Source organism: Equus przewalskii, chromosome 2, assembly GCF_037783145.1.
Source record: "Equus przewalskii isolate Varuska chromosome 2, EquPr2, whole genome shotgun sequence".
Lineage (NCBI taxonomy): Eukaryota > Metazoa > Chordata > Mammalia > Perissodactyla > Equidae > Equus > Equus przewalskii.
In genome coordinates this window covers 102,900,766-102,925,369 of record NC_091832.1, presented here as the reverse complement: position 1 = coordinate 102,925,369, position 24,604 = coordinate 102,900,766, and the positions used below count along the sequence as shown (strand labels likewise).

The 24,604-nt window shown below is 36.9% G+C and overlaps 1 pseudogene; it reads right to left on the bottom strand.

The window, feature by feature from the left end:
• Positions 1-11,247: 11,247 nt before the first annotated feature.
• Positions 11,248-24,604, bottom strand: part of LOC139081872 (nucleoporin p58/p45-like) — a 38,172-nt pseudogene continuing 24,815 nt past the window's right edge.

Genomic DNA, 24,604 nt, shown 5'->3' with positions numbered 1-24,604 from the left:
CATATAGTTCCACCTCTCACCTTGCCAAAGTAAGCATCCTATCCCCACTCAAGTTAAGCATGATTTTGAATCCCATGTTCATAATTTCCTCACTTTCCAATTTTTTAATCCAAAAAATAAAAATTTCTGAAAATACATCTTTTTGTTGTTTCAAGTTTGTAACACAGTATACTGTGTGCAACAGTTTTGGAATAATTTTTTATTATGTTGCTAAGATGTGTTCATACTGTACAGCACTATAATTCATTTGTTTCAAATGTTATGTATTTTATTGTGTAACACTTTAGTTTTATTTATCCACTCTCCCACTGATACACACTTGTTTGTTTCCACGTTTGTGCTATTGTGAATAGTGCTGCTACAAACATTCTTGTATATATCCTCTACGCATATACTCCTTATTCTTTTCCACTTACTAACGTGACACACTTGAATTATTCTCTACCACATGTCAAGTACTTTTCCCTGCTATGTTTTTCTTTTTTAGCAAAAAAATGATTCACAATGTCCTCTTGATATCTAGGGTCTGCTTAAAATTTCAGGGCTCCTCAAAAATATAAAAATTTTTTTGGCAACACTCATGGGAGTTGGTCATGGCAGCTTCTCCCAGAGTGGTGTGGGGTCTCCACAGCAGTTGCTGGGTGCCAGAGGCACTTCCAAGGCAGCAGAGAATGCTAAAGGAATTGTAGGTTTGTTCTCAGAAAGTGAATATCAGCAACATGGCAGAGTAAACTTTTCTTTTTATCTCTCCCCCTTTGAACTACAACTAAATGGATATTCGTTGATCAATGGAGGATATCCACACAGCACAATAGGACTTCTCAGAGACCCATGCAGCTATACATCTGAAGGTGGATAGACTACCTCCAGGGAGGTGGTGGAGATAGGTGAGCATTCTCCAGCCCTCCGGTAGCCCTGTGCATGCATGTGACTCCTCTCCTGGCTGGAGGGCCCATAGCACTGCTGTGGCCCTGAGGGTGGGAGAGCACCTCAGAATGACTGCAGGAACAGGTAATGGCAGCCCTGAGCCCCTTCATGACCACTTCCCCATCCAGTGGGGGAGCCCGCATTGCCACTGCAGTCCCAGAGAGTGACCCAGGCTTGGAATCAGTGGGGAGGCCCCATCCACCAAGCACAATGGCCAGTGTAACCTAGGGAGAGGTGGTGGCAGATCTGCACACCCAGGCAAATGACTTCCAGCTGCTGAGAAAGCCGATAGTACTGCTACAGCCCCAAATGTGGAAGCATGCCTCAGTAGGTCTGTGGGAACAGGTGGCAGCAGCCCTGAGACCCCATGTGATCACTTTCCCATTTGGTGAGACCCCATGTGATCACTTTCCCATTTGGTGGGAGAGCCCACAGTGCCACCACACACCCAAAGAGTGACCCAGGCTCAGACAGGCACATCTGCCAGGGATTTCAGCTGGTTCAGAATACACAGCTCCTACCCCTGGCCATCAGGAGGATAGGTGGAATCTGTGACCAGATACTATCACTACGCAAAGGCACAAATCCACTCCATCAAATAGCGTGAAGAGGTATATTAATATGCCAGACCAGAAGGAAAATGACAAACACCCAGAAATCAATCATGAAAACACAAAAATTTACAATTTAAATGACAGAGAATTCAAAATAGCTATCATAAAAAAACTAAATGAATTAAAAGAAAACTCAGAAAGACAGTTCAATGAAATCAGGAATAAAATTAATGAATGGAAGGAATTCTTCACAAAAGAGATTGAAACTGTAAAAAAAACCCAATTAAAAATGTTGGTGATGAAAAACAGAATGAATGAGATAAAGAGAAACCTGGAATCCTTAAATAGCAGAGCTGATATTCTGGAGGACAGAATTAGCAATTTAGAGAACACAACTATAAAAATGCTTCAGATGGAGGAGGAGAGGGAACTAAGACTAAAAAGAAATGAAGAAATTCTCTGACAAAGAAAAAATATTAAGGGCACCAAGGCAGAACAAAATAACCTACAAATGAACTGCTATCAGGCTTTCAGTGGATTTCTCAGCAGAAACCTTACAGGCCAGGAGAGAATGGAATTATATATTCAAAATACTGTAAGACAAAAACCTTCAGCCAAGTATACATTTTCCAGTGAAAATATACTTCAGATATAATGGAGAAATAAAAACTCTCTGAGATAAAGAAAAGCTGAGGGAGTTCCTCACCCCAAGATCCCAACTATAAGAAATGATCAAGAAGGCCCTCATACATGAAAAAAAAAAAGAAAAGAAAAGAAAGAGTTTACAAAGCTTTGAGCAAGGAGATAAACAGGCAGAGAAAATCAGAAAATTGCAACTCTCTATCAGAACTTAATTATAACTTTAAAGATAAAGGGAAGGAAAACATCAAGAATAAACATAATCATTTCATTGTAAACAAACTCACAATACAAAGTGGAATAACTTGTGACAACAATAACTAAGATGGAGAAGAGAAAATAGATGGAAGGAAATAAGAGGCAATCAGAAAATAGACTATCTCCTCTACAAGATCTGTTGTACGAACCTCAAGGTAACCACTAAACAAAAAATCAGAAGAGTCTCAAATGATAAATAAAGAGAAAACTATCAGAGAGCATAGAGAGCCACCAACTGAAAAGGCAGTCCAAAATACATGGGGAAAGAAACAAGGGAAATACAGAACAAGTGGAAAACAAGTGATAAAATGGCAATATTAAGCCCTTATATATCAATAATCACTCTAAATGTAAATGGATTGAATTCTCCAATCAAAAGACACAGAGTGACTGGATGGATTAAAAAACAAGACCCAACAATATGCTGCCTCCAGGAAGTACATCTCAGCTCTAAAGATAAATACAGGCTTAGAGTGAAGGGATGGAGGATGATACTCCAAGCTAATGGCAAACAGAAGAATGCAGGTGTTGCTATACTTATACCAGACAAAACAGACTTCAAGATAAAAAGTGCAATGAGAGACAAAGAGAGTCAGTATATAATGATAAAAGGGACACTACATCAAGAGGACATAACACTTATAAATACATATGCATCTAACACAGAAACACCAAAGGACGTAAAGCAACTATTAACTGACCTAAAAGGAGATGTTAACAGCAACACAATAACAGTAAGGGACCTTAACACCCCACTTAAATCAATGGATAGATCATAATCCAGACAGAAAGTCGACAAGGAAATAGTGGAACTAAATGAAAAATTAGACCAGACGGATTTGGTTGATACATATAGAACACTCCATCCAAAAACAGCAGAATAAACACTATTCTCAAGTGCACATGGAACATTCTCAAAGATAGACCATAGGTTGGAAACAAGGCAAGCCTCAATAAATTTAAGAAGATTGAAATCTTATCAAGCATCTTTTCTGCCCATAATACTATGAAACTAAAAAACAACAATAAGAAAAATGCTGGGAAAATCATAAATATGTAGAGACTAAACAACATGATACTGAACAACCAATGGGTAGATGAAGAAGTTAAAGGAGAAACCAAAAAATGTCTAGAGACAAATAAAAATGAAAATACAGCATACCAGCTCATACGAATGCAGCAAAAGCAATCTTTGGAGGGAAATACATAGCAATACAGGCCCACCTGAACAAATAAGAAAAATCTCAAATAAGCAAACTTAAACTACAACTAACAGAACTAGACAAAGAAGAACAAACAAAGCCCAAAGTTAGCAGAAGGAGGGAAATAATAAAAATTAGAGCAGAAATAAATGAAATTGAAGCAAAAAAGACAGTAGAAAAGATCAATTAAGCTAAGAACTGGTTCTTTGAGAAGATAAACAAAATTGACAAACCCTTAGCCAGACTCATCAAGAAAAAAAGAGAGAAGCCTCAAATAAATAAAATTAAAAATGAATGAAGAGAAATTACAATGGATACCACAGAAATCTGAAGGATTATAAGAGAATACTATAAAAAACTATATGCCAACAAATTGGACAATCTAGAAAAAGTGCATAAATTCTTAGACTCATACAACCTCCAAAAGCTGAATCAAGAAGAAATGGAGACTCTGAACACACCAATCACAAGCAAAGAGATTGAAATAGTATTCAAAAACCTCCCAAAAAATAAAAGTCCAGGATCAGATGGTTTCTCTGGAGGATTCTACCAAATATTCAAAGAAGATTTAATACCTATCCTCTCAAACTATTCCAAAAAATTAAAGAAGATGGAACACTTCCTTACACATTTTACAAGGCCATCATCACCTTGATCCCAAAGCCATACAAGGGCAAGACAAGGAAGGCAAATTGCAGGCCAATATCACTGATGAACATTGATGCAAAAATCCTCAACAAAATATTGGCTAACAAAATACAGCAATACGTTTAAAAGATCATACACCATGATCAAGTGGGATTTATACCAGTGATGCAGGGATCATTCAACATCTACAAATCAATCAATGTGATACGCCACATTAACAAATTGAGGAATGAAAACCACATGATCATCTCAATAGACACAGAGAAAGCATTTGACAAGATACAGCATCCATTCATGATAAAAACTCTTAGCAAAATGGGGATAGAAGGAAAATACCTCAACATAATAAAGGCCATATGTGACAAACCCACAGCCAACATCATACTCATTGGGGAAAAACTGAAAGCCATCCCTCTGAGAGCAGGAACAAGACAAGGGTGTCCACTCTCACCACTCTTATTCAACATAATATTGGAGGTTTTGGCCAGAGTAATTAGACAAGTAAAAGAAATAAAAGGTATCCAAATTGGCAAGGAAGAAGTGAAACTCTCACTATTTGCAGATGACATGATTTTACATATAGAAACCCTGAAGAATCCATCAGAAAACTATTAGAAATAATCCACAACTGCAGTAAAGTTGCAGGGTACAAGATCAACTTTCAAGAATGAGTTGCATTTCTATACTCTAATAACAAACTAACAGAAAGAGAATTTAAGAATACAATCCCATTCACAATCACGACAAAAAGAATAAAATATCTAAGAATAAATTTAACTAAGGAAGTAAAAGACCTATACACTGAAAATTATAAGGCTTTATTGAAAGAAATTGATAATGACATAAAGAAAAGGAAAGATACTCCATGCACATGGCTTGGAAGAATAAACATAGTTAAAATGCCTATATTACCTACAGCAATATACAGATTCAATGAAATCCCAATCAGAATCACAATGACATTCTTCACAGAAATAGGACAAAGAATCCTAAAATTTATATAGACAACTAAAGACCCTGAACAGCTAAAGCAATGCTGAGAAAAAAAGGACATAGCTGGAGGCATCACAATAGCTGGCTTCAAAATATACTACAAAGCTGTAGGAATCCAAACAGCACAGTACCGGTAAAAAAAACAGACACACAGATCAATAGAGCAGAATTGAAAGCCCAGAAATAAAACCATACAACTACAGACAGCTAATCTCCAACAAAGGAGCTAAAAACATACAATGGAGAAAGGAAAGTCTCTTCAATGAATGGTGTTAGGAAAACTGGACAGCCACAAGCAACAAAATGAAAGTAGACCACTATCTTTTGCCATCCATAAAAATTTGCTCAAAATGGATTAAAGACTTGAAGGTAAGATGGGCCTTAGAAGGGTCTTTTCAAATACCATGTCTACTCTGGCACGGGAAACAAAGAAAAAGTTAACAAAAGGGACTTCATCAGGCTAAAGAGCTTCTGCAAGACAAAGGAAACCATGAATAATATGAAAAGACAACACACCAACTGGGAGAAAAACATTTGCAAATCATATAACTGAAAAAGGGTTAATCTCCAAAATATATAAAGAACTCTCACAAGTCAACAACAAAAAAACAAACAACCCAATCAAAAAATGGGCAGAGGGTATGAACAGACATTTTCCCAAAGAAGATATACAGATGGCCAACAGGCACATGAAAACATGTTCAACATCACTAATTATTAGGGAAATGCAAATCAAAACTACAATGAGATATCACCTTACAACCATTAGAATGGCTATAATCACCAACAAAAACACAACAAATGTTGGAGAGGATGTGGAGAAAAGGGAACCCTCATACATTGCTAGTGGGAATGCAAACTAGCACAGCCACTATGGAAAACAATGTGGAGAGTTCTCAAAAAATTTAAAATAGAAATATCATACAACCCAGTTATCCCATTACTGAGTATTTATCCAAAGAACTTGAAATCAACAATTCAGAGAGGCTTATGCACCACTATGTTCATTTCAGCATTATTCACAATAGCCAAGACATAGAAGCAAGTCAATTGCCCATTAACTGATGAATGGATAAAGAAGATGCTGTATATGCATACAGTGGAATACTACTCAGCCATAAAAAAAAATTGTCCCATTTGCAACCACATAGATGGACCTTGAGGGTATTTTCTTAAGCAAAATAAACCCGACAGAGAAAGACCAACACTCTATGATTTCGCTTTTATGTGGAAGTTAAACAAATACGTGGAGAAAGAGAACAGATTAGTGGTTACCAGAAGGGAAGGGAGTTGGGGGTAGGTGAAAGGGGAAAGGGGCAAATATTTATCGTGACTGACAAATAACAATATACAACTGAAATTTCACAATGTTAGAAACTATTATGACCTCAATAAAATAAAAATATAAATATACATAATTTTTGATTCTTGACTCTGTGAATATTTAGATTTCCATAAATTTAGTTAACATTAAAGGACAGTAGCAAGTAGTTTCTGCCTGGTTTGGATAACTTCTTAAGAACAAACTAAATTTTTTAGCAAGATAGAATAAGAGTTTTTAAATATTGTGTATAATACATGTGTCTGAGATTCTTAGTATTGATTCTTCTAACTTAGTATTTCTGATAATCTGAAGTCCCAATCTCTCTCCATTCATCATTTAAATCCCTCCTTTACTCTGATTTTATTCAGTGTTATACTCTAGGAGATTGAAAACACAACTCATCTTTTCTCTCCATGAGATTTTCTTTCAAATCTTCCTTCTGCTAATACTTTAGTCTCTCAGGCTAATTTTTGTACAAGTTCCATTGAAAGATTCATAGGCAGAATGAAGTAATCCCAACGTCACTGAATTTAGGACAAAAAGAGCAGACCTGTGTCATGGTTCTGAGAGAGTTTCCAAATTTCACACACCATCCATTCCTCCTATTCCAGGCAGAGATTGGCCCAGTCAGAGTTTAGCAGTTGTAGAAGGTCAGGGAGTAGTTAGAATTTAAATAAGCATTCTTTCTCAGGGCAATGAGGACATTGAGATTCATGGAGCTAACCACTTCAAAGTCAGTTGAGGAAAGCCAAATAAGGTAAAAACAAAGTTAAGGTGAAAGCAGTTGGTAATAAGCAAACTGGGGGATTGCAAAATGCAGTGGTGGGTGTTTGTGACCAGTTTAGGCATGGATGTAAGTGTTATAGCCCCCCTGGTATCTGCAAGGACAAACAGGAACAGGTCTTAACTAAAAGAATATATTCTTACCATCAGCTAATGAAGAACACATTCATAAACTAGAGGATGGGCTAAAATATTCTTGGCTTTTCTTCCACCTTCCTATTCTTCCAAAGTGTTATTCACTATCACCCCAAGGACCCAGCCCCACCTTGTGACCACTGATTCAAGGCTAGGATGACGCTTCCTTTTGGTCCCCTTTCGAAAGGGATATGTGATTCATGGACATTGGCCTATGAGAGCTTCCAGAGTGAGACATCGAAATAAAAAGTTTTCTTTCTCTGTAATAGCAAAAAAAAATCCTGTCCCATCCCAGTAAGAATGTGGAGGGACAAAGGTGATGGATATGACAAAGAATCTTCTTCTGTCTTACGTGTATTACTTTGTCTTTAAGGACTCCAAACAAAACGGATGCAAGTTTTAGTCAAGTCTACAGTTTCTTTAAATCCTAGTATGTGTTGTAATTTACAAAAACATTGAAATGTAATTATTTATAAAATGGAGGTAAATATATTATTTAGACATATGGAAGTAAAGAAAAAAAGGAACAGTGAAAAGAGTTGAAAGATGTTACTGAGGAAAGGGAATTTTGGAAGGAAGTTGTGGGGCCTATGACTGCTATTTTCATACAAATTTTACAGGATTTTTAAAAATTACATGTTACCAAAAATAAAAGTTAAATAAAAATAAAGCAATCAGTATATTTAGTAAAATGTATATGAGTGAAACATTGTCAAATCTTTATTGTAATACTCAAAAAGCAAAAATTGACCTAATGAAAACAATTTGGAACAATTTTTCATAAGGATTTTACAAAGATTCGGTATTTTTTCATTGTCTTACATAAAAATATGATCATGAATAGATAGACTCAATGTGGTTCTCTCTGAAAAACTCGTTTTTTATCAGAAATTCGCCAATACTGGTATAATTCAGAAGAAAATAATTGCATATGTAAATACATAATGAAAACATGACAGAGGGAAAATATCAGTTATTCATTTAGTGATGGTTTAGTGGAAGAGACATGATTTGAGGTGGCTTTCAAGCTGACTTAGAGGAAAAGTTCAACATTTTAAACAGAAAAAATAGCATTGGCAAAAGCAGAAGCTAGAAATTACAAAATTCAACGTGGACACTGGGCTTAGATCATTTTTATAGGACAGAATTTGTGTCATGGATTATTGTATGATAAGAATAAAAAAGTTGAAATAATACTGTGTGGCTTTGTGAAAATTGGGCCGTCCTGTGTCATCATATTATCATCTCAGTGCCTCATCACGAAAACCCTGACATGTACTCAGCATAGGTAATAGCGTCACCTCATTTTTAGAACTAATTTAAGAGGAGTGACACTACAGGTTCCTCCTTGTTGTTCCAGTCCAGAAGGTTCCGATAAATTACACAATAAAAATGTCACTCTACAGGTTTGGTGAAGGAACTTCTGGCTTTATCTATATTGAGAGTTTTCCAGCTTTTCTCCAAAGCTGCAGGATTTATGTTATTCAGAACCAGTTATGTTAACAAACACACTAAAGGAATGTAATTGATTTTGGATTCAAACTTGGTGGATCCCAGTTTAGGATAGAATGCAATAAACAAGCATCAAAGCCCAAGTGATAAATGTCAAGTTGTTTAGATGATTTAGAAAGAATCTTTAGAGCTTGAATAAAAATAACTGAAAGGGTTACCTTAATAAGGTGTTTAATTTAGAGATCTTTTCTGGTGGCAAATTCATCATTTATTAGAAGGAATTGATTTTTGGCAAAAAAAAGATATGATATCAGTCAAGCAAAGAACATGGTATTTTATGTTTCTCTTGATCTGGGCAGAACATTTCAAGTTGTTTTAAAGGAAATACATATTGATTAGCTAACCCAGTCAGAAATTTTAAAAAGTGAATATATTTATTTTTTATGAGTTCATATTTCAAGTACTTTAAGTTGATATTGTGAAAGATCAAATGCACTGGACATTTAAAGAGAGAATTTTATTCAGGCTAATGCAATGGGGACGAACATTCATTAACGAGGACCATCTCAAAGAAAAGCAAGAGGCCTTGGGTTTTATAAGGTCAGACAAGCAAGAAGATCATCAGCTTATCTGATGGGATTTTGAAAATTATTTTCAAGCTGACATACTACAAAACATAATAATTTTTGAAATAAAGTTTGAATAAGTATTCAATTTTATTAAATACAAATATACATTTTTAATAATCTTAAACATTTAATGAAATTAGTGCTACCTTATTAAATTAGTAAACTTGTATAAGTTTAGGAAGAACATACCCATGTAGAATAAAAATGTGCACTTGTATTATATTTAATATTTAATATTATGTCAGAGCAAACATAGTTGTTTTCATTAAGCCAGAAATATTAAACTAATTTTGTTTGCCAAAGTTGCACCTAAATTATACTAATGTGAATTCTTAAAATCTTTCTGAGTTAGGTTCTATAAGAATATATCTTTTAGCACATTGAAAATATTAGAAGTTCAATTTTCCTATTTTCTGGTTTTTTTTTAAGGAACACAGTTATACAAGCACTTCTTTATCTCCAAGGCAATCAGAATGGATCTCCTTTAAGAGATTTTATAGTCTACCTTGGTAAGGTCATCTGGAGGTAGGAAAATGTTACATACTTACACAATAAAAGGTAAACGCCTTTCTGAATTACAATCATACAAACATTCAGACAGACACAAATAGAAAGATCGTTTAGAGATTCGACTCCAACATTTCAGCCTGAGTCAAACATAAAAACAGAAACACAAAATTTACCAGTTTAGATATCTCCTTCCCAATGTGATGCGGGGCCGGTGAGCCGAGGAGTTGAAAGAAAGATTTCTTGGACTCTCAAGATCTGGCAGTAGTGCTCTTTTATTTAGAGAATAGTGTAGCATGGGGACAGGACCCATGGGCAGTCAGAGCTTCTGCTGCCCCAAGTTGAGGGTTAGAGCTAAATTTAAGGCATAGGTATGTGAGTTATCTCTTTACAAGACAAAGGAAAGAATATGAAAAAGTTAAAATGGTATCAGTGCTGGTGGGGTCTGGTCATTGGGTGATCCCATGACTTTTAGACAAGAATCAAATCGGATTAAGTAAAGGTTAGAAAGGTTAGAAGTCACCACCCTAAATCAGTTACATGAGATTGCCAGACAGCAACCAACTTAAGTTCTTGCCTTCCCCATTAAGAGTTTCTAGGGACAAGGTCATCTCTCTTCTTCTTCCTGGTACAGAGAGGGAGGCACCTTTTACAGATAGAGATTTACCTTACAAATGTAAATGTGTCCCAACAAGGGCAAGTTCCATTCCCCAGAGCCTCCTTCCCTGTCCCAGTTTATCAAAAGCAATCAGTCCCAAACAATCCCAATGCCAAAGAGACATATCCTGGGGTGGTCAATTTCAGGTCCCTACAAGGTCATCCCCCCTTCCTTCACAAATGCAAATGTCTCTCAAAAGAGCAAGCAAATTCCAGTCCTCAGAGCCTGCTTCTCATCTGCAGTTTTTTAAAATTAACCAGCCTAAAATCCTCATCAAATGGACATGAAATTCTTAATTGATTTGAGCCAAAATGCACAGAAAATTCTAACAAACTAGATTCTCATCCTTCAGCCCCAACAGAGACAAGAGTTGTATAAACCGTTAATCCATTTTCTGGACTCACGAAATGATCAGACCATGAAATCAAATGAAATTGGCACCTGAAATCAAGTGAGTACTCAGAAAGAATCAGTATCAAATCCTTACCACGTTACCAACAGACAAACGTCTGGAACACAAAATCAAGAGCTGGACTCATCACCAGGTGCCCAGATCAATAGTCAGGAATGGATGAGGCACAAACGGTGTTCTGCGGGTGGAGTAAAGGGGGATTGGTAGGTGAGGTCCAACACCATTCGAACCACGGTACCTGAACTGTAAAGAATGTACACTGGATATTTAAAGAGTTTACTTTATTCAGACTTTTGCAATAGGAAAAATGTCCATAAATGAGGAACATGTCAAAGCAAAGGACAGGCATCTAGATTTTATAGAAGCAGTAAACAATGGAGTCGTCAGAGTCTTCTGCGAGTCAGAGCAAGGACAGAGATGGGTCTTACCTGAGTCATTGGGGCAGGGGTAGAGATTGCTCTTATCTCAAAGGATGTGACAGCTCTGTTGTCCTGTGCAGACGACATTTCTAGGAACACAGGTAGGTGGGGGCTTTCTCCACCATTGTCGCTCTCCGAGAACACAGGGTTCAGATAAAGTTCAACACTGTTATCTTCTGATATTTGTGAATGAGTCCTCTAAATAAATTAATTGTTTTTCAGAAAAAGATACACTTGTGACTTAGGAAACATAAATTCATTTAATAAAAGATGAAAGGGAGAAAAATGGAACGATTTTGGGTAGTTTTAACAAATTACAGTTTTTTAGACATTTAGTTCTTTTTTGAACATAAAGTTTATATTACTATTTTCTGATTATATTAATACTTATCCTAGTATATATAGGTAACTACAAAAGAGTAAAATAAGAAAGTCACCCATGTTTCTATCATTATAATTAATATTAACATTTTCCAGCCATATTCTGTAAAAATTATAGAACTTTTTGCATTATTAACCTTTATGCTACTTTTATTATTTTTCTATTAAAAAGTAATAAGCACCACTGTGAAAAAACTGTTAATACCCTTTGTGTCATTTCCCAAAAATACTTTACCAAAGGAAACAACCCTTAAAGTAATAATATATATTTTCTGCTGTCCATTGTATAAGTTTGAAAGTATATAATGTAATAAATTTTTATTTTAAATAAGAGCATAAAATTCTCCTACAATTCTATATTCTGTCACCAGCTGATAACCTCAGAGAGAACTTCCCTGACCACTCCATCTAAAATAGGTCCCTTTCCCTGTATCCTCTATCACAGCTCCTTATTTCCTTTTTGGCACCTACCAAAATCACTGCCAACATTTGGGTGTATTTCCTTCCGTGGTTATTGTTTTATTCCAGATATGATCTCTCCACAAGGAAATCTTGATAATTTATATTTATTTTGAAAAACATTCTTTTCATTTGGATTGTCAAATTAACCAGCACAAATGAATATATCTAATTTTAACATGTCCTCTGAATAACTATTTTTACCAAATTTGTTTGATATTTTATTGTTTCTATTTTTTCCAGATCATTTTTTTTTATGTATAAAATAGTTTTCTTAAATTGTTGATTATTGCTTTGGATATAATTATTATTTTTGCCTTCTGAAAAATGTTTACAATTCATCAGTTGTCTTTCTATTTTGTTTATTCCTTATCTTTAATTTTATATCTCACAACTTAAATGTTAATTCTGGTTTTTATAACCTTCAATGTGGGGTTTTGTGGGTCTTTTTGCATAGTTTACTAACAACTGTTATTTCCCCTGTCTACCTTTTTAGTGATTCTATGCAATAAACATTTTGGAACGTCCACTCCACCCCGGCCTCATTTTTTGAAAGAAACACATGTGATTCAAAATGCTTTAGAGTTTTCAACATTTCCTTCAGTTGCCTGAAGCAAGTTATTTTCAGAGATTAGTTCTTCCTCTGATTATTCAAAATTATATTCCCTGTTTATTAATCGTCAATATTTTTTCATGCATCCAGTTCTTATTTTTCTGTTACTCATCCATTAAGAAAGATATGTATTTAGATTCAGTGATTATTTGCTAAGAAATATGCTGTTGGATTTTTTTCCCTCACTTATTTCCTTGGCTTAAGTCAAAATCTCTTTTTGGATATGCAGTTGGGCAGAAATACCATCTAATCAGATTTCCAGCGCTAGAATCCTTTACTGCTGGAAAAATTAGGCATCTTCTCAATTCTCCAGTCCTCAGGCTCCTAAAAGACAAAGTGGATTAAGTTCCTGGAAGAATAAAGACCATGTATATACTATTATAAGGGAAGCATTTGAGTACTTGTGCTTGCTTTATTTTGAGAAGATTGACCTACTTTTGATGCTCCTCCGCTAACAGGCATGTCCCCACTCCCAATTCCTCCCGTTTCTTCTGGAAATGGCAGTTTGTCTATATGTAGAGAAAAAGGGACTTTTGGGATTTAGGCAGTATTATTAAGAACATTCATAAAATAATTGGGCAGTTGTATAATTTTCAGTTTCCTATAGATCTAGTGTTTCTAAATCAGAGAGAAGCCAGTGGGAGGAAGATACAGGTTCTCCTTACACATTTTTATATAGGCTTGTACTCCTTCCTGAGGTATAGCATAGTGTAACGAACCAAATCGAATGAACTGAAATTGTTTTTACTCACTTGTCTCAGCCTTGCTCTTAGCCTAATTTTTTTCTAGGTCCTAATTTTCTGTGTGTGTGTGTGTGACTTCCTTTTTTAATTCTGTCTTGGTTGTTATTTTGGCAGGAATTGAGAAGAGAGCCAGGGATTCTGATCAGGTGCCATCTTAAACTTGCATGTCCAGGTACCACGTTTTAAAGCCCTAAGTATCTATTGCTAAATAGCTTTCCCAAATTTTCCCCCTACCTTATAACCCAACCAGCCATGTGTTAAAGGGACTGATATTGATTGCCATTGTTCATTTTTGTTCATTTTACCTGTGACAATGGTAATTTATTTTTAAGTTTTTCATACATGTATGTGAGTACATTAGTGAGATTAGACATTGTAACAACATTAAAATAATATTTGTGCTTCTTATATATAAGGGATAGTAACTGATAAGGTAAAGTAACAAAATTTTTGAGCATTTCTTAGGGGGAATATGCTCAGACACCTGGCTCAAAGTTGTCTATAATGTATTATATGATGCTCCTAAATAAAGTACAAGGACAGATTAGAGGAAGTAGAAAAATACCTCTGTCAGGGCTGTCAGGGAAAACTTCATAAAAGACATAATATCAGAATAAGGCATTGGAGAAATGGTAAGATAGCAAAATGGGTTGTGAGGGGCATCTCAAGGGGAAAAATTGATGTGAGCAACTTTCCAGAGTTGGCATAATGCAAGACACTCTCACGTCTATGGGATACTGGGTTTGTGTAAAGGAGATATGGGAGATATTTAGAAAATAATAAGAGTGTTTGTAGTACAGATAATTTGTATTGGGGAAATAGTTGGAGATAAATCTGTAAATAAAGATGATGTATAGATTTTGAAAGATAGTTAATGAGATTTGTACTTTTTTGTAAACAATATGCCATGTAAAGTGTCCAGCCAAGCTATATAACCAAAGCTTTAAAAATATAATTCTGGGGGCTGGCTGGTGGTGCAGCAGTTAAGTGCACACGTTCTACTTCAGGGACCCAGGGTTTGCCGCTTCGGGGCCCTGGGTTTGCTGGTTTGGATCCCGGGTGCGGACATGGGACCACTTGGCACACCATGCTGTGGTAGGTGTCCCACATATAAAGCAGAGGAAGATGGGCACGGATGTTAGCTCAGGGCCAGTCTTCCTCAGCAAGAAGAGGAGGATTGGCAGCAGATGTTAGCTCAGGGCTAATCTTCCTCAAAAAAAAATAGTAATGATAATAATTCTGGAACAAGTGTAAAGCGTCGATTACTTGGGACCAAATGGAAAGGAACCTATTAGAAGGATTTTCCATGACCAAGGCACGTGTTAAAAAAAAGAAAGCACCTAAATTAACTGGAGTGGAAAGAAAAAAGTAAGTGCAAGGGGCCTTTTTAAGTAAAAAGTACTAAGATATGGAACATGACTGGATGTGGAAAAAATATAAAAAGGGGCTATTGATTACCATTCTAAGGCTTCATATCTAGATATCTGGAAGTGCGGTGGTGCTGTTAGCAAACTAAGTTTAAAAAAATGTGGTTTATATGAAAAACTGATTATTTTATAAATAATCAATTATTCTATTATTGTGTTTGGAAAGAAATTAATTTAGGTAAATTAAAAAATTTTCCACACAATCATCCATTTTTTGATGAGTAAATGTGGACATTGTTTTAAAAGTTTCCTTTACTTATATTTGGAAATAAACATACAGCCATGATGATGTAACATTTAAAGTTGGCCTTTGCTAATCAGGACAATGTATGCTTTAAATATCTTACAACTTTATTTGTCAATTATACTTCAATAAAGCTTAAAAAAATTTAAAAAATAAAGTTATTTGTTAAAAGACTGAGTTGTGGGCATAAATATTTATTATGAAACATATATTTCATAAATTCTGTTCTGTTGACGCTCAAAACTATGCAAAGTGAAATGGAATTTTATTCAAGATAGAAAAAATAATTTCTTATTCTCAGTTCCCAGGAAATTCTAGGAGCTGTGCTCCGTGTTAATTATTTCAGTGAGAAAAGTAAAAATAAATAGGCCACTCTTTTAACACTATATTTTATTATAGTAAATAGAATTATCTGCAACATTTCCCAGTTTCTTTTCTCTTCTTTGGCTTTTCCATCTGCTATTTTGTCTGCTTCGCACCTGCTGAGAATCTGTGGCAACTAGAGAAATCAATGTGTTTTTTTGCAAAGATGTATATTTATACACTGCTTTGTTCTGAAACGAATGGAAGTTGAAAATGTTACTTGAGGTTTTGTGTGGTCTTTAATTTGTGGAAAATAGAAACTCAATAAAATAATATAAATTACTCATCTTGACTGGATTAAGATAGCATTTTGGTATTGCCATTAGTAAGTGTATAGAAGTTGATTCACTTTATAATGTTTTGTTATGGGTCACATGGGCAAAATATAGAGTCACTTTTATAACTCATAGTTATGTTTCACTTTTTATGTAAGAATATTGTGTTAAACTTTATCTTCCATTCAACTGTGGATAATTTATATATATTAATTACAGTCAGGATAATGGCTAAAAACAATTGCTATTACCTGAAGAGCTCCTATAATATAATATTAAGCAAGTGGGTATATCCAACAAACATTTTGGGAGTACTACCATGTGCTACAAATTAGAAAATATGAAGATTAGTAAAAGCCATACTTGATTTTGGAGGGCTTGTGTAAAACTGCAGAGAAATATTTAATGAGGAAATTAATAAACTGTGTGTTAAAGTGCCATATAGGTATAAGCTGAGAGATGTGGTAATAGACATGTTTAGCATTTTTGAAGTGAGAGAAATTTCGACGTGGCGTTTACATTAGAACTGTGTTGGGGTTGAGTAAATGTGGTAGAAGTAATGCCACATGGTCCTTGAACCATCTTCATTGGCTGCCTTCTCTCCAAGGCACATAGGAAGGCTATATTTCTTGCACATAGATGAGTCTATATGACTAGATCTGGTATTGACATGTGAGCTGCAGTCATTTAGGCCACTTCCAGACCTGGCCTTTAAGAGTCTCACTGATTTTCTTCCATGGTCCTTGTTTTCTCTAAGAGATGGAAGTGAAGGCCCCTAGTACTGTGGGTCACACAGTGTAAGGAACCTGGATCCCTAAGCTGGTACTAAGAGGACTAGTGGGATCATTTTACTTGATTAGAGCTATAAAACAAGCAAATAATAAGTCTGTAATGTGTTAAGGCACTGAGTTTTGGTTAGAATCATTGTCATTCTTTATCCTGACTGTGATATTGTGATTTATAATAAGAAATATATATTTGGTCTTTATCCCATTTCTGGCACAGAGCTCCTAAGACCCTTGGAATTTCCTAAGTGAGGAGAGTGACAAATGTGTCTTTCGTTACATTAATAAGGGGATTTCTGCATTGCACCTAAGGGTGGAGGCTAGTTGCCAGGAGAACCACCGTGTGATTAAGGGTTGGAAATTTCAGTGCCATCCTCCTGTCCTTCAGGGAGGGGAGAGGGACTAGAGGTTGAGTTCAGTCACCAATGGCCAATGCTTTAATCAATAATGCTTATGGAACGAAGCTTCCATAAAAACTCAAAAGCTGGAGAGCTTCTGGTTGACAGAGGTGCTGGGCGGGTAATGTACCCAGAGAAGGCATGGAAGCTCTGCCCTTTCCCCATACCATGCCCTATGGGTCTCTTCCATCCAGCTGTTCCTGAGCTATATCCTTTTATAATAAACTGGTGATCTAGTACGTAAAATGTTTCTTGAGTTCTGTGAGCCACTTTAGCAAGTTATTGAACCTAAGGAGGCGTTGTGGCTCCCTCGGATTTACAGCCAGTTGTTAAGAAGTACAGTGGACACCTGGGCTTGCAACTAGCATCCGACGCAGGGGAGGGGAGCAGTTTTGTAGGATCTGAACCCTTAACCTGTGGAATTTGACACTATCTCCAGATAGATAGTGTTAAAATTAAGTTGAATTGTAGGACAACCTGCTGGTGTCTGGAGAACTGTTGGTATGGGGGAAACTCCTCTGACACATGTTGGAGTTGGCTCCCAGAACCTTTTACTCACTAATTATAGTATAGTAAGTGATTGTCTAGAGGGGAGAGATACAAAGGAATTGAGGCAGAGAGGAGGACTTTGATGATGTAATCATAGTGACTTGGTGCATCAGAGACATTTAAGAGTAATTGAAGCATAGGATACAAGGAGTTGGATTAGCTGTGTGTATGTGTGTGTGTGTGCACGCCTCTTAGAACAACAGAAATTTACATTCTTAAGTTCTGAAGGCTAGGAGTCCAAAATCCAGCGCTCTGAAGGCTCTAGGAGAGAATCTGTTCCATGCCTTTCTCTTTGCTTCTCATGTTGGCAGCCATCCTTAGTGTTCCTTCCTGTTATAGAAGGATACATGTTAAATGATTGCATGTCTTAATAATGAGTTTGGGTATTATCATGTGCTATGGTCTGAATGTTTGTGTCCTTCCAAAATTCTAATGCCCGATGTGATGGCATTAGAAGTGGGCCTTTGGGAGGTGCCTAGGTCATGAGGATAGAGCCTCATGAATGGGATTAGCCCTCTTTTTGGAAGAAACTACAGAGTTTGCTGACTTCTTCCATGTGAGGACAGAGTGAGAAAGCACCAGCTACGAACCAGGAAGAAGGCCCCCACCAGAGAATGCGGCCATGCTGGCACCTTGATGTTGGACTTCCCAGCCTCCAGAACTGTGAGAAACAAATTTCTGCTGTCTATAAGCCACCCAGTCTGTGGTATTTTGTTACAGTAGCATGAACTAAGACATCATGAAAGCACATAGGAACCAGGGGATTTTTAAATGGAGGGGCATTGTCAAATCAAATTTTTTTTCTTTTTCCTTTATCTCCCTCTCCCCAATCCCTCCCTTTACAAAAAAGAATTCAACAGTGATTCTGAGTGCAGAATGGACTGAAATAAAAAACATTGATGAGGATACAAAAATGAACATGTCTTTTAAAGATATCGCTGAGGTAGAATTAGCAACTCTGTGACTGATGAGAAATACAGGAGGGAAAAGGGCAAGAGTCAAAGAGTAGTACAAATCTTCTAGTTTAGGATAGCCAACACCATAAACTGAAAAGAAATATTGAAAAACTAGGAGAAATTATTTTTAACAAGGGGAAGGAACTAGCAGAGATGAGGATATTTGATTTGTGATAACTGTGGCACATTTGGAAAGAGATTGCCAGATGGATGGAAATAAAGCTCAGGAGAGAATTTGACACTAAAATACGAGATTATCCGTGAAGAGTGTGTTGAGAAGGCCTCAACATTTTGGAGGTTCATAGGCCTTTTAATACTCTGATCAAATTCATGGGCCATCTCCCATGAAAAACAAAGACCATGATCAGAAGGTTTACAGACTTTCTGAAATTATTTAAAATGGGACTCAAGATTAAAAAAAAAACTGAAAACAGAGAAAAGTAATAGGAAAACACAAATGAAGGGTGTCTAAGAAGCCAAAGAAATAGAAGAAAAATATAGGATTGCCCACAGTGTCAAATACTGCAGGACGCCACCTAGGAAGGTGGTTAAAAAAATAGATTCAGTTAGTGTCTTAGGAAGAGGCTTTCTTTTTCTTTTTCTCTTTTTCCCCCCCAATTTACCAAATTGCCTCCCAAATAATATTCTACAACCCACCTGAATGTTGGCGTGGGGACTGTAGTGTGATGAGGGATGCCTAGGAATTGACTGTCTATAAAAGCAGACCATCCTTTCAGGAGTATCCTCGGTGATAGAAAAAAGACAAATGGATAAGGAATATAATTCAGTGGTGGCGTCTTGACTTATCATTGAGGGGACAGACATGAATGGAGTAAGGTCCTGGAGGACTGCGGAGAGGATGTGCTCAAGATCACAAATAGAGGGTAATTTGTAGAAAAGTTATAGACAGATGCTGGTAGAGGGGGTGCCCGTAGATGCTGGTACCAGGGGGCAGGAAAGCTTATAAGGGAGAGGAAAGTCCTGGTAACTACACCTGATGGCCTCAGTGTCCTCTGTAAATAAGAGGCTCATCATTCTGGTCTTGTATACAGCAGGTCAAATCCAATACTATTTTTCACTCCCAATATAAACTTACTTGCTTTTAACATGTGAGTGTTAATTGTAAGAAGAGATGTAAACACCATCTGTGTTTCCTAATCCTCAAATTCCTTCAATGTCATGAAAGATGTATTCCAGATTTATTCTGACAGTATATATCACAGAGGAACTTAGTAGCTGATGGGATTGATAGATTTGCAGTTTCTCATGTCTTAATTAGTTCAGGCTACTACAATGAAGTACCATAGACTGGGTGGTTTATAAACAATGAAAATTTATTTCTTACTGTTCCAGAGGCTGGAAGTCCTAGGGAAGGATGTCAGCACGGTCGGGTTCTGTTGAGAACTCTCTTCTGGGTTTGACTGCTGACTTCTTGGTATCCTCACATGGCAGAGAGAGAGTGAGCTAATTCTGTCCTCTTCTTATAAGGACACTAACCCTATTCATGATCTAATTCATGACCTCATGACCTAATTACCTCCCAAACACTGTCACATTGATGATTAGATTTCATCATATGCATTTCTGGGGGGACACAAACATTTAGTCCATAACACCTTGTCACAGGTAGTTGTTCTGGGAGAATATCAAAGATCCTAGTTAGTCATATTAGGTCTATATATGGTGTCAAAGATAAAACAGACACTAGTTAAAAAGATAAGGACAGAGTTTAGTCTGTAATATACTGTTGCTATAGGGAAAGGAGTCCAGGGTGATCTAAACTGATGTGGATTAAGGCTGCCCCAGCTAGAGAAGCCCAAGGTGACCTGGCCTACATGCCAAACTATACGACCCGGTGGACTTTTTTTATGGTATGAATTAGGACCGCCCCAGGGAGAGAAGCCCAGGGCATCCTCACCTGCATGCCGATCTATATGGCCAGATTCGTATCTAAAGTTATATGACCGCACAATAACCAGACCCCATCTGCACTGAAATCATTTAATGACTTTTTACATCATCTTTTCTTTTCTCCAGTAAAAATAAGTCACGTACCCATGCCTTATAAAATTAGCCCTAACCCTCAACTCAGGGCAGCAGCAGGAGCTCTGACTGCCCATGGGACCTGTCCCCATGCAGCAGCAGCAGGAGCTCTGACCGCCCGTGGGTCCTGTCCCCACGCACCAGCTCTGCCTGCCCATGGGCCCTGTCCCCATGCCAGCGGGGGCAGCAGAAGTGGCAGCAGCAGGAGCTCTGACTGCCCATGGGTCCTGTCCCCATGCTATTCCACACTATTCTCTAAATAAAAGAGCACTACTGCCAGATCTTGAGAGTCTAAGAAATCTTTCTTTTGACTCCTCGGCTCACCGACCCCGCATCATAAACTGAGCTTCAGTTTGTACAGAGGTGAGTCAGAGATTTAAAGGGAGAGTGAAAGAACAGGGAGGTGGGTGAGCTGGGATTCAGAAGAGTCAGGGAAGTGAAAACTTACAAGAAAGTGGGACAAGGAGAGTTGGTCCATATGAAACCCATCTGGATTTGTTTGTCAACTGGCCCTTGTCAACGTTAGGCTTCTACGCTCCCACAGAGACTGGGAGGCAGGGGCCTATATTCCAGTGTTGCTGGAACAAACAGTGAATTCTTTTGGCAGCCTTGAGTTTTCTCAGTAGGCACTTTAAGAGGGGCTGGGGTCATCCTGGGCATGTGGCGTTGAGTTGTTAGAAAGTATGCTAGTGGTTTTTTCAAGTCTTTATAGGCCAAGCCTGAGGCTTAGTTGAGAAAGGGCTGAGAGGAGCCTAGTCAGAGTTTGGTCAAGGAGAGAATTTTTGTCACTGGCTATTCCTGATTCTACCGATAGAAAACAACCGCTATCAATATCTATGTTTTCTTTCAATGCCAATAATAAACTATTCAAAATTTTGCAGTATTTCTCCTTCTTTTAAAAACTCTGTAGTATCTCCCTTCTCATCTTTGTAGTCTTAGAATTAAATCCTCAATAGCTGATTGGACCCTGTCTTGTTATTGTACAGACTTTTTGTCTTAAATTTTTTTATAGCATAATTCATCCTCTCTTTTAGCTCTTTATTCATTTTAATAAGTTAAAAGGGATGGTCAGTTTGCATGTGTAGCAAAATAATTGCAGATGTCCATGGAAGGGAACAGGAATATACTTATAAGAGGTCAGAAAGGAGGGAAGGACAGTAACTAGCCTCCATTGACTATTAACAATGTGCTGCGTACTGTGCAAGCTGCTTTATAAACTGTTTCCTTTGTTTTCAATAACAACTGAATATCACAGATGAAGAAACTAACACTGAAAAAGATAATTAATCTTTATAATTAATAATTAGTCAAATTAATCAATAATTATATGATTATTGATAATTAAAAATGATGCAATTTTATAAAGCAAATGTTTAGCTTAAATATGCATTTTTTGGTACAGTTCAATTTATTGTGTTGCTGCCCCAGATAATATTCTACAGCCTGCCTTAGTTTCCACGTTCCCTTTGTCTGCAGTGGACTGAAATGTATATTTGCCTGCTGTACTGAGAGAGGCAGTGCATTGGAGCAAGTGAAGTGCTTGGGTTTGTTCTTTATAATCAAGTTCAACCCCCTCATTTGAATCGGAAAGGATACGGAGTCATAGGACACACATTCCCCCCAATCTTTTCTCAATAGCAAATGTACAGAGATGCGTAGCACTATGTTCTACCTAACATATTTCCAACCATTTACCTTTAATCACATGGTTATGCTATTTTTTCCAAACATCACAGCATCAAGATTAAAAAGAAAACAACCAATATAACAGAATTTATATCGAGGACTTGCTCCACATTCTATAGTTAGAACAGGTTACTGCTTCCAAACTATCAGATTCTCAGCTTGTTAAAACTTAAATTATTCATGTGATTCTCATCTGTATAGGAAAAATTTAAAAGTATTCCCTTTTATTTTCCTTGGGAATAAGCCTAAGTAGTTCTTAGACTGAATAGTAACTGCAGAACTGTTTGTTTTGGAATTCAGCTTAATTCAACAAATATTTATTGAATACCTATATTTGGAAGGCAGTGTGATTAACATTTAGAAAGTGGTGGTCCATTCTGAAATTTCATCTGAAATTCTCTGATTTCTAATTTTATCATCGATTTCAAAGCTTACATATACAAACTGAGCAGCTTGATATACAAAAAGAAAATCAGCTGTTATCCCTTTCAAGATTTCAATAGAAAAAATCTCTCAAATTGCATTTGGGAATTAACATGGCAGCATCCTGCATGTTGGTATACTCGGTATGCACTGAGCGCTTGTACACTGTTTTTGAACCTCTGCGACCACTCCACAGTGACTGCCACAGACGGGAAGGATACATTGGCATCCACCTCTCCCTCGTGTTTGGGTTTCTTCTTCCACTACTTATATATTTTCCATATAGCTCAGCTGCCAAGTCTCACACCTAAAGGGTCAATCCTTCACTATACGTAGTTTAAGTAAAATTCCACATCTACTTCCAAACTGATGCCTATACCAAGGGATTTTCAGCCATTTGGAAAAAAAGCTAGGGGGTAGACATATCATTTGGTACTGTCTCACTTGCAAATTACTCACGCAGACTCCTGGAGATTTCCTTCACTTGCTAATGACCAGTGCAGATCTTCTCAACTGCTTGTCACAAGCTTCTCATTCACTATATGATCCATGTTAATCACTGCAGTATTTGTGAAAAGGGAGCACAAGTCTCCAAAACTAAATTCTTTTTTCCACCATGTCTAGATTTTTCTGTAGGGACAATTTCCTGCTGTCACTGCAGTCAATTGTTAGAAAAAACGATCCCAAGTTAAAATAGCTTGAGTAGTCAATGCAAATCCACAGAGCCACCTGGCACTGAATTTGCTTCAGTCCCTTGAAAGAAATAACAGGGGAGATGTAAATCCAGTACCAATGTAATGCTAAGCAAAGTGAGCTAAAAAGGAAAGGACTTGCTTTCCACTTTATTATTGTTATGCTTTTAGAGTGCTCATGAAAAGACACAGGTCAGGCGGCTCAGTCTTGGGTTTCAGTCCACACTTTTGCAAGTTCAAGGATTTGTGTGTGGCAGTGACTTCTTTTAGTTGCAAACGTTTTTGTTTATCCAAGAAATTACATATTGTGCCCCATCAAATACCAGAGAATCTTGTGGGAGGCCTATTTACAATAAATAATAATTAGAAACTCCACTCACGTTATCTTCAGAGCTTCTTTAAGGATTGATAAATTTTTAGACCAAATCCCTGAGATGTATTTAAGCTATTGGATTGAATACAAAACAAATAACAAGAAAAAGTGAGAAATAAAAGATTAATGGAGGCTGAGAACCTACAACATGCCAGAGATTGTGTTGTGCATTTGACAGACATTATCGTTTTAGTCATAGACACTAGAAACTTATTAATTGCTTCTGGCTGATATGTGTATAGCATGTGAGTGGCTGGGAAAACTAACAATCGCAGTTTGTTTTACTTAGGTATAGCAGTTGGAGGTAGGCCCAGGGAAGTTCAAAGGGATGAAAGACTATGAAGGCTAATGACTCATTTCCTTCTCTATTTATTTTTCCCTAAAAATAAAGAGAGGAGAGAAGAAAAGCAAAGAGTAGAGAAAGGAGAAAAAGAAATCATTTTGCCATACATTTTTACAGTATTCCGCTGATCAACCTATTCGCTCTACGGGAGAAGTTAAGTGCTTACTCCCATATAGTTCTTGGCTTTGCTGAGCAGTTCTGCTGGATGGAAAAAGTCCCATAATTTACCGCATTTCCATTTGCTCTTGAACCAGGAGGAGACAAGTGATCAGCCTAAACTCTGTTGTTTTGTTGTTTGTTTTATCTTACTT